Below are 15,200 nucleotides of genomic sequence, written 5' to 3'. Positions count from 1 at the left end.
TTGCATACTCAAAAATGCTAATAATGAATTAAATTGTTAATGAATAATTAGTGAATTAATTAGAGGTTCATTAGTTAGGAATGTTGCATTCTGAGATACAATGTTCGATTGCTGGGCAAGATTCACCACAAGATGGATATGAATGGTTTTCTTTTTCATTTTTGTTTTCAAGTGTGGCATAGAAATATTACAAATTATGATTCATGATTCCAAAATAGTTAATTTCCATGATAAATTAAAATAAACTTATATAATGGAACTTTCTGTACATGCAACACCTACTTCCTGTCACATGATAGCAGCCAATACTTGTGTATCCTGTGACACATCATGAGGAATACTGTGGGAGATCAGTAATACACTGAAAGTCTTGAGTATTGCACATACCCTCAATAATTAACAATGTTTACTTGTTTTAACACTTTGTACATCATGTTTTGTTGATAGAACAGTAAATGAATTGCCCTGATAATGCATTATGTGTTACCTGGAATAACAGTTTTGTCATAAAATATCATATCCACTCACTGTGAGCACTATATATATATATATATATGTTTAATATACAAACATGATAGTTGAGCCTAGGTAGGTCAAGAGTTCACCTACCTAGGCTCAACTATCACCAGTAACCTGTCTCTAGATGCAGAAATCAACAAGCGCATGGGTAAGGCTTCCACTGCTATGTCCAGACTGGCCAAGAGAGTGTGGGAAAATGGCGCACTGACACGGAACACAAAAGTCCGAGTGTATCAGGCCTGTGTCCTCAGTACCTTGCTCTACGGCAGCGAGGCCTGGACAACGTATGCCAGCCAAGAGCGACGTCTCAATTCATTCCATCTTCGCTGCCTTCGGAGAATACTTGGCATCAGGTGGCAGGACTATATCTCCAACACAGAAGTCCTTGAAGCGGCCAACACCCCCAGCTTATACACACTACTGAGTCAGAGGCGCTTGAGATGGCTTGGCCATGTGAGCCGCATGGAAGATGGCAGGATCCCCAAAGACACATTGTACAGCGAGCTCGCCACTGGTATCAGACCCACCGGCCGTCCATGTCTCCGTTATAAAGACGTCTGCAAACGCGACATGAAATCGTGTGACATTGATCACAAGTCGTGGGAGTCAGTTGCCAGCATTCGCCAGAGCTGGCGGGCAGCCATAAAGACAGGGCTAAATTGTGGCGAGTCGAAGAGACTTAGTAGTTGGCAGGAAAAAAGACAGAGGCGCAAGGGGAGAGCCAACTGTGCAACAGCCCCAACAAACAAATTTCTCTGCAGCACCTGTGGAAGAGCCTGTCACTCCAGAATTGGCCTTTATAGCCACTCCAGGCGCTGCTTCACAAACCACTGACCACCTCCAGGCGCGTATCCATTGTCTCTCGAGATAAGGAGGCCCAAAAGAATATACAAAAAAATTAAAATACATAAAAATAGTCATGTTGATTATAGGATTCTGGGAATAAAGCAAAATAATTGCTCTCCCACTTTAAATGCTGTTGTTAAAATGTTATTGCACTACATTCCTAAAAGTGTCAGACCTCTAAATGCCAGTTCACCAGAGAGCATTCAGCTTCACCAGTCTTAGAGAGCCCTTAAGTATGTGTAATTTTCCAAGAGTACACTCTAGTGGGAACTTGTGAATCCCATGAATTTTAAATACGGATAATTGCTATTCCTCCAATGACAATTGAGTATCAGGAGTCTATCTCATGCTGCACTTCTGCTAGATATAGAAGGAAATATTCTGCAAAGGTCCTAAGCTTTAGCAGAGATGTTTTGGATAAACAATCAATGTCGTCTTTTTTTTTGTCAGCTACACTAGAAGCTGTCTCTCACGAACAAGTTTTCCAAAACCATTATATTGATAGAGTGTCACTTAGGATTTTCAAAATGGTGGTGTTTGGACATGTTACCTTCTCACAGCTTTTTATTTTATGCAATTGTAAAATTTGCCATAGTTTGAATAAAGAAGTAATTGGCATGTATATAATGCCTTAACATCATTTTTGATCAATGAAGTATGACCAATGAATCACCTGTGACGTGCAATCGCCATTGTTTTGTCAGCAAATTGAAGGCCAATTTGTGCCTCAAACAGTTAATGATCATATAATCAAGTTTTCTTTGGTGATGCTGGTTGAGAGGGGAATGTTGGCTGGCACAATTCCCTGCTCTTCCTAATGACACAGGATTTAGTACCCCTACCCTTAAGCCGGCAGTCAAGTATTCAGTTTAAGATCTCAAGGCAGATATTACTCTGAAGTGGATTGGGCACCCGCTCCCATGAAAGAACGCAAAGGCATTTGAGAAACTCAGCATATCCCAATTATGGCAGCGTGCCCAACTGTGGTTGACAGCCTGGGCACAAGATGCATGCTGGACTTATTCAGTCCCGTCTTTGGTGTTGATGAGGCGGTCCCTCTGTAGAGCATGCATTCCAAATTGTTACTGAAGGAAAACTGCCATTAGCTGTTGCCAAAACCAAAGATAAGTCCCCTTGGCCTCTGGTTGCTGCTACACCCAAACCCGACATTTGACCTACACAAAAGAGGTAGCAACACTTCAAGATCGGAAAAAAAAACACTTCTAACAAAGCAACACTCTCTCTGTGTTACACTGAAGGGATATCCTAAACTGTGTGTTCAATTCCAGACGTAGGTTTGAACCCACAACATTCTGACTCAAGTGAGAGACGACCAACTGAGTCAAATTTGTACTTAATGAAGTAGTAAATTTTCTCACTTTCAACTGGTGACCATTATGATTGTTCTTAGAATAGTTAAAGGCATTTTTAAGAATCCATTTATATTCAGCCAAAAGGTTCCAGCAAAAACTTATAAAAATTGTCATAAAATGCATCTTTTTAAAAGAATTATTAACTCATGCTTTTCCTGTATTTCCATGATGATTTCATACCTCAAGGTATGACATGAGAAAGCCGCACTGTGTGCTCTTAGCCTTCCCCAAGGCTGTTCAGCCGATTGTACATTGTAATCAATGGACAATCTCTTAGTCACTGAGAGATGCTAAGTCACTGACAGCATTTTTCAAGTGTTTTCTGTTGTTTGAGGTGGCTTTCAGTTGTATACTTTTTAGGATTACTTGTAGATGGGAATTCACCCATCATCCCTTGTTTAATCCTTTTCTGGACTCTGACCATTACCAAGAACAGGAGTTAGATAGTCTAATATATCTCAGTCAATTACCCTGTGCAAGAGAGTGGCAGAGAGCATATATCTGGACACAAAGGCATCTTACCTCAGCAATCCTAGTCTCCGCAGTAGCATTGAACACTAAGAAAGATGGTTGGTCCTTTCAGGAGGTCAACTCATTTATTTATAAGACATTTTAGGCAACCATAAAGTCTGGTCTCCTACTGCCTTAAAGAATATTGGTAAAAATTATTATTTCACTTTTCAATAAAATACTGAACTTCGTTGGGTCATTGCAAAACTGGAGTGAAGAGTGTGTGGAAGTGGTCATGGTGAAAAAGTAAGAAACACATAGTTGTGAGAAATGTGAAGTAGAGAACTGGATGGACAGCAGAGATAGAGGACAGGATTTTCCCTCCAGGGCAGGAAACAGAGGTCGGGATTGTTTCTGGGTCCCGAATCCGTCCTTGGTGGAAACCGTCACTTATTGTGATTTTCATAGGGGTGAGCCAATTAATGGCCAGAAGGTGGGCTCACCATCCAATTAAGGATGACGAGTGGGCTTTTGAAGCTGGGGGACCAATCAGAGGCCTTCCAGATTGAAAGGAGCTGCAGGCTTCAGTAGAGGGTAAGGGACAGGGTACTTCAAAATGAAGGCACCCATTCTCCAACTTTTTTTAAAGTTAAATTAAAAAATGGATCTCACAGCCAGGCCCCCGCTGTGGTGGGCCAGGGGCTGGTTACGGGGTGGGTGTGGAACCTTTCTATTGGACAGCCTGTGGCTGTTCCTGCACCCAGGCAGGTAAGGAGGACCTCTACGCCTGCCTGTAGTGCCAGACCAGACAGGAGGTTGCCTCCAGGCATTTAAACTGGTCCCTGCCGCCTGCGGCAACCTTGAGGCCAACAGGAAAATCCCAGTTAGCCTCCTTTAATTGGCCTTAATAGGCTCTTAATGAGCCATGTTGGCTACTCACCATGTGTGGGCTGGTAGTCCTGCTGCCCATCACCTCCCCCTCCCCACCCTGCCTCCGCAAAAATGCCCCAAAGGTGGGATGCAGCCGGGGAACCGGCACGCTAGCTGGCGAGGCTAATTTTAGCTCCCGCTCCCTTCCATTCCCGGCCTTAGCAGGAGCTCAAAATCCTGCCCATGATGTTAAGTATGCAGGATTATTGCTATGCCACTTCAGAGGACAGTGAAGAGTCAATCATGCTGGTGTAGGACTGGAATCATATATAGGCCAGGCCAGGTAATGACACAAGGTTTCCTTCCCTGAAATTCATTAATGAACACTTAGGTTTTATGACAATCCAACAGCTTTATGATTACTTATATTACTGATACAAGCTTTTTATTTCCAATTTTCTATTTAATCAGAATTCAAATTTTCAAATTGGCAAGGTGGGATTTGAATTCTTGTTCACTGGGTTCTAAATCCAGGCCTCTGGATTGCTAATCCACGAACACAACCACTATAATATGATACACCCCTGCAAAAATGAGAATGGTTGACTGAGAAATGTTTTAATTTTGTTCCATTAAATATTTTATTTTATTAAATTAGCGCTTTCAGCAAGCTGACAAACTAATAAAATACATCCTTCATTTCAACAAACTTTGTTCTGCTTAATTCAAAGCCAAACAATGAACTTATTATTACATGTCAATATGGAAACAGCATGGGAAAAAAAAAACTGAATTTGTAAATGTTAGTGGAATCTGCACAGTTTACCCTGTCTGCAATATAAGTCATATGTAAATATAAAGCGTCAGCCAAGTGAAACAAATTAAGTTTATTTTTATAATTGGGACATTTCTGCTGAAAGAAGATTTGGCTTGAATACAAATTGATTTTTTTGAAATATATGTGGTAATGTACTGTTAGAACAAATGCTGCAATTTGAATTTCCATACTTTTTATTAGCATTTTGGGTGCAAATTATTTATTCTCGTTAATTGGATATTTTTTTCTTCATAACTTCAAATATCCTGCCTTCTTGTTTTCTTGGTTAAATTTTTTTTCTTGCAAAACAACGCAAGAATACTGGAGTGTACTCGTCATGCTGGACTTCCGAGCCGGAGAGAATTAATTAGGAATGAATGAATGAAAATGGTCAACAATCTGGGGAACAGAATTAACAAGACTAAACTGTATCTGTGAATTATTTTCATCCTCACTAACCCCTAGGTAAATTTATGACTGATATGAATCTGAAGAATAGCACATATCTTTACCATATTAAGTATCATATGTCAGCACACACTCCCTGTCCATGTGTGGACAAAGACATAGATAGCAGGAGGAGGGGTCATAGAGTCAGAGTCATTTACAGCACAGAAGGAGGCTGTTAAGCCCATTGAGTCAATGTCGGCTCTCATTAGAAGAGAGAGAAACAGCTTCTTTCCTCATGTAATTTGTGTTTCTAAGATGAATTTTGAAAGCAAAGTAAGCCTCTGACAGAAACAGGTAGAAGAGAGATGAGAGGAGAGAAAGTTGGAAAAAAGAGGGTTGAGGGGGACACAGGATTGAGGGACAGAGTTGGTTGATAGAAATAAAAACCAGAAATGCTGGAACCACTCAGCAGGTCTGGCAGCATCTGTGGAAAGAGAAGGAGAGTTAACGTTTCGGGTCAGTCACCCTTCTTCGGAACTGGCAAATATTAGAAATGTCAAAGGTTATAAGCAAGTGAGGTGGGGGTGGGACAAGAGATCACAAAGGACAAGGTGTAGATTGGACAAGGCCACATAGCTGACCAAAAGGTCATGGAGCAAAGACAAACAATGTGTTAATGGTGTGCTAAAAGACAAAGCATTAGTACAGAAAAGGTGTTAACGGACTGAATATTGAACAGCAGCAACTTCAGTCCATTAACACCCTATCTGTACTAATGCTTTGTCTTTCAACAGACCATTAACATACTGTTTGCCTTTGACCTTTTGGTCAGCTACATGGCCTTGTCCAATCTACACCTTCTCCTTGGTTATCTCTTGCCCCACCCCCGCCTCACTTGCTCATAACCTTTGACATTTCTAATATTTGCCAGTTCCAAAGAAGGGTCACTGACCCGAAACGTTAACTCTGCTTCTCTTTCCACAGATGCTGCCAGACCTGCTGAGTGGTTCCAGCATTTCTTGTTTTTTATTTCAGATTTCCAGCATCCGCAGTATTTTGCTTTTATATTGGTTGATAGAAAGATGCTTGACTGATAGAGAATTTTGAAAAACAAGGAGATGGAGTTGAGAGAGAAGGGCTGAGAGGAGGTGACAGTGTGGGACTAGGTTGAGAGTGTGAAGAGAGAGAGAAAATAATGTAGAGAAAAATAAGGGAAGCTTGAAAGGAGGAGGGATGGTGTCTGTGAAACAGAAAGAGAGCAAACATGGACAGCACAGACTGAGGGAACTAGTTTAATGCTTCAGTGATCTGAAGTTCATGTTTTACCAATGTGCTGCACAAAACTATTACAATATTACTTGTTGTGCTGAGAGAGAGATTGAGAAAGAAACAGTGAAAAGAAGGAGGGGTTTACAGAGATAGGGTGATCCAGAGAAGAGGGGCTGAGTGAGGGTAAGTGACAGTGAGGAAATGGTGAGACAGTGACAAAATATTTTGAGTAAGGGAATTGATAGAAAAAGAGGATTGAGGTAAAAGCAGGTTGAGATAGAAGGAGAGGTTCAGGGAGAAGACATTAAGAGAGACTGGCACAGAGAAGAGGTTTAGAGAAAGAAAGAAGGGTTGAGAGAGAAGCAAGCTGAGAATGGTTTAATGCAGTTGTGGATAGAGAGGGAGAAATGGAAGGGAGGGGGTAGAGAGAGAGTGAGGGCTCCGAGGAAAAAAGGGAGAGAGGGAAGGAGGAAGGGTAGGGGGGTGGGGTTCTGAAAAAAAAGGGGTAAAAGGAAAAAGGATCAAGAAGTAGGGGTTATGGAGCGAGGGTTGAAAAGAAAACAAGTTGCAAGAAGGATTGAGAGGGTTGAAAACAATAACTTGTATTCACAGAGCAACTTTAACATAGTAAAACATCCCATGGTGCTTCATAGGAGTGTTATCAAACAAAATTTGACACCGAGCCACTATGGTGATATTAGGTCAGATGACCAAAAGCTTGGTCAAAGAGGTAGGTTTTACAGAGCTTCTTAAAGGGAGAAAGAGAGATAGAGAAGCAGAGAGGTTTAGGGAGGAAATTACAGAGATTATGACCAGTGGTGGAGCAATTAAAATCAGGGGTGCTCAATTGGATGAGTGTAGATATCTCAAAGGATTGTAGGGCTAGAGGAGATTACAGAGATAGGGAGGGGTGAAGCAACAGAGGGATTTGAAATCAAGGATGAGAATTATAAGAGCAAGGTGTTGCTTAACCAGGAGCCAATGTAGGTCAACAAGTACAGGGGTAATGGGTGAATGGGCCTTGGTGCAAGTTAAGATACAGGCAAGAGTTTTGGATGATCTCAGGTTTGTGGAGGGTAGAAAATGGGAGGCCGGACTGGAATGTGTTGAAATAGTCAAATCTTGAGGTAACAAAAGCATGCATGTGGGTTTCAGCTTCAGTTAAACTGAGGCAGGGACTGAGTCGAGTAATGTTTCCAACATGGAAATAGGGGGGTCTTGGTGATGGCACAGATATGTAGTCAGAAGCTCATCTCAGTGTCAAGTGACACCAAATTTGCAAAGCCAAAAGGGAGAGCAAAACAGTTGAGAGGCAGAAGAGGGATTGAAAGCAGAGGATTTGAAAGAGGGGTTGAGGGAGAGTTAGTTGAAAGAAGAGGGGTTAAGAGAGTGATGCAGGCTGAGAGTAGAAAATATGAAAGAGAGGGGATATTGAAAGATGGATTTGAAACAGAAGGGGGTGTAGAGAGATAGAGGCAATGCCAGTGATGGGGTTGCAAGAGAATGAGAGATGGGACAGTGATACAGAAGGAAATACCTTTCCTCTCTGGAGATAAGAGAGAGAGGTGTGGTTAAGACAAAGGGGGTTGAGAGAAGATGGATGGAGAGAAGGTGATTCAGAGAGGTGGGTGAGTGAGCAGGGTTCAGAGATAGAAGGGGTTTAAGAAAGAAGAGTTGGGTGTTCATTATATATTCCTTGTGTTTAATTGTAGCCAGGCGGTGGGCATTAACTGGGGATTCACTTGCGCCCCTATAAATAGACACTGATGTAAACTGTGGTTGTTTGGTTAGGAGTTGCTTGTTTCTAATCTTTAAGTGTGTAAATAAATGATTTTAAAATTGTGTCAAGATTGCCTTCATTTATATCTTTCACCAACTGGCTTTCTGCACTAAAACAAGAGGGGTTGGCATAGGATGGGGGAGGTTGGGGGAGAGCAGTGTTGATAGAGAATCGGGGCTGAAATAGAAGGTTGTAGTAGAGGTACATAATAAGTGGTGGGTGGAAAGACATAGGGTAGAAAGATGGGTTGGAGAGAGGGTTAAAAAGGGAGGGAGAGAGAGGGGTTGAGAGAGGTTAAGAGAGGAAGATCTGAATGAGAGAGAGAGAGACAGAGTTGAAAGAACGATTGAGAGAAAAAAAGAGGAGAGTGGTGAAGGAGATGGTGGCTGAGAGATGTTCAAGAGGGATGGGCGGGTCAAGAGAGGGAACAGGGATCAAAAGAGAGAGACAAAGAGGCTAGCAATTATCATGACAGTTGTAACAAATGCTTAAAACATTCCTATGACATTCCCTTGTCAGCTATTTCAATGGAGGCATTAAGCCATTTATTTTGATGGGTTAACACATTCTTTTGAATGCTATGCAGAGGAATGTCATACAAACACATGAAAGGTTTGGCAACTGTTGTTGGCAACAATAATTTCCAGTTTATGCAAAAAGGGATAGTGCAGGGTGGGGATGAAGGCATAAGTACACAATATTGCAAGTGCAGTTTCAGACTCACACTACTTGCCTAAGTATGATTCAGTTACTCATTGCTCAACTAACATTCTATAGTTTGCATTGATGTGAAGTTGAAACCATTTCTTTTTGATGTGAAATATGTTATTTAACTGGTTTGAGACACAGAGAGAGATAGAGAGATAGAGAGAAAGAAAGGAAGGAAAATGAGAGGATCATAAAACTTCATTGCACAGGAGGCCATTCGGCCTGTCATGCTTGTGCTGGCACTCTGTCTTTGCTGGCAACTTCATCCCATTCCATTTCACTTTTAACAGTTATGGATTCTGCTGCCACCACTTTTTTGTAGAGCATTGCATGTCCTAATAATCCTTTCCTAAACTCTCCATTCATTCTATTAGCAAGAATCTTAAACTTATGCCTTCTGGTTACCAACCTAATAAAAGTTTTTTTTTCCCCAACATACTTTTTCAAAATTCCTCAATTTTGAACATCTCTATCAGCTCTGCTTTTAACTATATTTGTTCGAATGAACAGAGCTCCAGGTCTTCTGAAGTCTCTTCATAACTAAAACCTTTCATCTCTGGTATCATCTTAGTGAACCCCATCTGAAACCTCTCCGTGGCCTGACATTGTTTCTAAAGTAAGGTATGCAAAACAGGACACAATTGGGGGAGGGGTGATGGGGTATTTCCATGGGGGCTCTCTCATTCGCCCAGAGTTTCTTCTTTGGAAGAACCACGGAAACACCAGATCAGTGGCAAAATTGCAGCTCGTGACTTTTCTCCAGAATGTCCACAGCTCTTCCATCAAAGTTATGGAGGACCAGCAGGTCAATACCCACCCCTGGAAATTCTCCCCTATTTTACGAACTGTTGTTTAAACAAAAGGAGAGATCTAAGACCTGTAGTCCAACACTGTTTGGAGCGGTTCCAACAGGTGAGTGCTTCATTCAAGCCAGGCCATCTGAAAAAGGAATTGAAAACTTGAGGGAGAAGCAACTTGTGTTCCTGTCAGTTACCTGCTCCAGAGTGACACTGACTGTCTGCCTCTCCTCTCCATCAGGTGCTCATGTATAGTGCAGGAACACAGAAGTCATCAGGAAAAAGATTTACAGAAAGTGAGGAGAAAATGAGATGATGGATAGAAAAAGTGAGATCGTACTATAGAGAAAAATATGCAGTGACAGCAAAATAAAATGCTTCAAACACATTGTTTTATCCATCAATTAATTTTTTTTAACTCATTAGTGATCAAACTGCTTTTGCAGAACTCAACTACTGAAAGAGTTAAAGGCTTTTAAACTAGTTGTTTATCAGAATAGAACAGTAAAAAAAATCTGCAATGTTATAAGAATGTAAAGTGGGTTTTAAACTCTTCCACGATTAAACCATCAAGGTACACTAACGAATATAGATTGAACAAACCTTTTGTGCCATTGATTCTGATCTTCAAAACTGCACTGGCAAGTAATTATGTCTTATCAAAGCTGCAGGCTGTAAAGACTCTTACGTCTGCACAGACAGAATGTCAATATATTTGGACAAGAATAATGCAAAGTATTACAATGGATAACAAAAATAAAATTAGCACATGAATAAAATATTTCTTCTGATTTATTAATACTGCTGAAAAAATATTTTTAACCTCCCTCTGATTTTGGTCATGGTATTCAAAAAGATTTATGTAATGCAAAATCAAGTAATTATGAAAACAGATCCAATGTATTAAAGAATAAGGTGGTCTCAAAGGTAACTGATTTTGTCAGAGCAGGTTTTAGATGGATGCTTCTCTTATGATATTTATAAGGTTTAGGAATGACACCAATTTCAAATCGACCAGGATTAGCCAGTATGGGTGAACTGAGAGTACTTGAATTTATTGTAATTGACTGGCACACTTGGAATTTAACTGTTTATTTCTCTTGAAAATAAGGAGAATGTCCATTTTCAAAAAGATGTCCCTTTTTTATATTAGCATCTTCAACTCTCCAGTACATGCTTTTACACTGCATGACAGTTGTGAAATAAAAACACCAAAAATAGCAGGTTGATCAGCAAAGCAGTGATAGATTTATATTTCTGGTGTATCCCTTCACAATAATTGGTACTTTCAGGCTAGAGAAGCTCCCTTATACGAATGACGAACATTGACATATGGAAAGACAAGTAGCAATGTGTCCATCTAGTACCACTATTATTTCAGTCAGTTGTGTTCTAAGAAGATTGGAGCACAGAATCCCGATAATTGCTGCTCATTTGTACTTGTGAAACCTGTAATGTAACCTTATAAATATAATTTCACTTACAATAAGAGCAGCAGCTATTTTAATTGGTTTAATATAGCCTTCAATTCAGGGTTTGGAGAACTCAAGTTCTTAATTCCCTGATGTCAGATTTGTATCAGAATTCCAAATTATGCTTGAAGGGTATTTCCTAAAGTTACAAAATATCTATTCATCTAAAAAAAAACTCATCTTATGCTTCACGTGGTTGCATTATGAAACATTACTCAGAAAGCAATGGGTAAATCTGGGATCAACCTGTAAAAAAAAACTGGATTATTTTAATGCCAGCGATGTAACATGTTCTTGGTTTGGTGTTTGTAACATCACTCCAGTAGAATATTTTGCATTTTTCCAATGGGATTCAGAACTGGAATAAGTTATGTAAGTTTATAAATGAAACAAAAAATGCTTGGGTGTGAAGTGGCACAACAGAGATTCAAATAACTTATACATATAGGCAAGACTTTCAATATGGTGTGAAATAAAGATGAATTTTGCTTTGCTGAATGTGTGCACGATTTTATAGCCTATCTAAATGAAGGGTCCAGTATCTCAGATCCATGCCATTTGCTACATTCTGAATATAATTGACTCCTATGGAGAAAACTACTTTTCTAATTTTTTTGGTCAAGGGATTAATTTGATCTTTGGTATCAGATTCTGATGAACTGAGGGCAGATTAAGTGTTGCTGACTAGGTCTAAGTCACACTGAGCGAAACACATTAACCTTAACTGTTTATTTCAGAACTGACTGAATAATGCAATCATAATATAACTATATTCTGCCTTGCTACCTGCTGCTGTTCTGTCTTTCTGAACTTTTTCCTCCCCGTTTAATGCAAGCTCTCAGGCTGAAATAGTCAAGTTGCTCTTATATAAATGGTTTGATTGGATCCACTCATTATGTGGAATTTTCAATTACTGTTCATTCATTCTGAATTATCATGACATGCAGTGAGCTCTGTACTCCATTCATATATCACTGTGCAAGTCTGAAGCAGTAAGTTATTTTCTACAGTTTTCTCCCCTAAATGTACAAACTCATGCTGGGGCATGGTTCCACGGGTGATGGCAGCCATCTGGTTCCCAGTTCAAATGACCGCTCTTCATTTATGAGTGCAGGCATTGAGTGGCAATGTAACAGCAAGTAACAACGTGACAGCCAAGCCCATTCCAAGCCACCTTCAATTGAACATGCAGAATGCAAAGGGGTCAGGATAGTATTTTCTTTCTCAAAAGCTCAAAGATCCAGGACTCAAAATAACTTCCTGTCATGCAGGCCTCCACCTAACAAGAATGAAGCACCTTAATTTTGCCACATGGACATTAAACTAAAAATTGTTGCTGGGAAGAAAAGAGGGCCTAGCACAAGGAATTGCCAGGCCCCTAGCCAGAAAGGCATTTTTTTGCATACTAGCAGACAGTGTTGGAACAAAGGAACCAGTCCCTGCTCCCCCAATGCACAAACAGAGGTGATCAGACCAGTTTAGTCACATGACTAACTGGCTATTGAAGTTTTTTGAATTTGAACTTGCCACAGAGTATTTGAACTCAGAAAGCTGTTTACTCCTGGATTGAAAAGACCTCTTTCCTGTCTACTTTCACCAGCTTTGGAAACCATTGAATACGTATGAGCCCCAAGAGAGAAATGTCTCCTCCAGTGAACAAGGTTTAAGAAGAATACTGGGCTCCAAGACTATCTAGAAGCAAGGACCTACAGCAAGCTCAAAACACAGTAAAAAAAAAACCCTCTTAAGAGATTGCCTCAAATCTCTCCACTATTTTTCTTCTGCTCTTTTCTGTCTCTATTTGCATGTGCGTATCGCGTATGTGTTGGGGGGGGGGGGGTGGGTGTGGCGTGTATTCATAGGCGTTAACCAAATTTGAGTTTAAGTTTAAATTCAATAAAATTTCACTTTTCTTCTTTAAACCGAAGAAAACCTGTTTATGCTCATTTCTTTCACTTATAATTGGAAAGTGGTGAACAAGGATTCACCAAGGGGGAGCTCAAAACACTGTTTAAAAATTAAAACCCTGTTACAATAAGGCTGAGAAAGACCGCTAGACACCTTTCTCACCTGGCTGTAACGTTCCTTATGTAATAAAAGCATTTTAAAAAATTCTCTCAGAAGCCCATAGCTATAGTTTTCTCCATTTTATTGTAAGGTTCCATCAAAGTTCCTGCTGTTGTTGAACTCTTTCCCCATTTTACTGACCCAATACACTCAATTGTCAACACATCAGCCTCTCATCTGATATCCCTGCACTCTCTGATATGCAGAACTCTCTTGTCCAAATCCATCGCATTTTGTACTTAGCCCTACAAAAGCCCTACTTCCATGTGAGCAACCATCAATCCTATTTCCAATCACATTCCTCCCAGCCACATGGAAACCTAATCTCAGACCATGCATATGCACCTCCATTTCCTCCAACATTAAATACTAATTCACAACAGCCAAGCCTTCCAACAGGATAAACAACCGATAAACAAAAAACTCTCGAGCAATCTTAGCTACTCAACAGAAACAACGTGCAAGCAAAGTTTAAACAAAACACAACTTCACACAACACATGCACCTTTTCATACAAACTGTGTACATCGCTATCTTCAAGAATATACGCAAATAATATCCATCTCTGATCCAATACACAAACTATTTAATTGATTCATCTGCAACCTTCAGTCCAATACTTTCACACAAACCATACCAAATTCAAAGCTACAATTGAAGCACATAGTATAAATGGATTGAAAGGCAATTGGAAAAAAAAAGAATTTAGAAACACGAGGTGTAGGCAGACAAATGGGGTTAAGATTTATCAAAGAACAAGCTTTTTTGGGTCTAGAGGACTTTCATGTTCTTACAAAATTCCAAGTTCTGGTCACAAGAGACTTGTGATCCAGTAAAAGCATAGACTTGAAGAAATTACTAAAACATTCTCATTTGTTCTAAAACCTTAATGGTCCATCTTCTGTTTATCCTATGCACATAAAGGATTTTGAAAAAGACAAATATTGAATGAGGAGGATTATCACATTTTTCATTGCTGAGAATGAGCTGCAGCATCAGATCAGCTTTTCAGTTGCTTTGCCATGTGACTGGGGTGTTGGATATATCACAGTCGGGGTGCTTTTGTGTGTAATGCTTTTGTTTTATTGGCATCAAATCATGTTTAAATGTGCAATGATGAAAGGGAAGATTGTAGATTTTCAAACTGTAGTTTAATTGAGGAGTAGAGGTGATTTCCAATCAAAGGGGCTGCAGGCATCTCTCCTGTCTTTTCAGTTATTATGTGAATGAATGGATAAAGCAAACTCCCCTTTTCCAGTTCCAGAAGCTGAAGTATAACACACAAAAACTACATGCTACATAAACCCTTTGATAGCAATCACACGATATAATGTACAAACTCCCATTAGTATATCAGCAATCATATTAGATTTTGTACCATTTAATTTGTTTGGTAACTTTGAAATATAATTATTGAAATAAGTAATTGAGCATAAGAATATTAAGCTATCATAAAAATGAAGACCTCCCTGCTTAAATGCAAATCCAATAGTTCCAAAACCAATATTTTGTCATGCTGAATAAACTCGAGCTTAGTTTGATTGCATTTTTAAGTCAGTCTATATTAGATGTTTATTAATCTAATAACTGAGGAACACAATACTTTTGAGCATCATTTTTGTATCAAAACAATTGAACTTCACTTCTCAGAAGAGAATCTAAATGACCATGTCAAATCAAAAGTGGGTGCAGCTGATTGGACTACTAATGCTATACACAGAATAAAAGGATGCCAGGTTGCATGTACAATATTTGTGCAGAGAAGGCTAGTTGACCTGAAGCAGCCATGAAATAGAAGCATGATACTCTCCTATAAACAATGAGGAAAACTACTGAGGCTGC

The sequence above is a fragment of the Heterodontus francisci genome, chromosome 22 (assembly GCF_036365525.1).
Source record: "Heterodontus francisci isolate sHetFra1 chromosome 22, sHetFra1.hap1, whole genome shotgun sequence".
NCBI lineage: Eukaryota > Metazoa > Chordata > Chondrichthyes > Heterodontiformes > Heterodontidae > Heterodontus > Heterodontus francisci.
Note: the sequence above shows the minus strand (reverse complement) of the source record.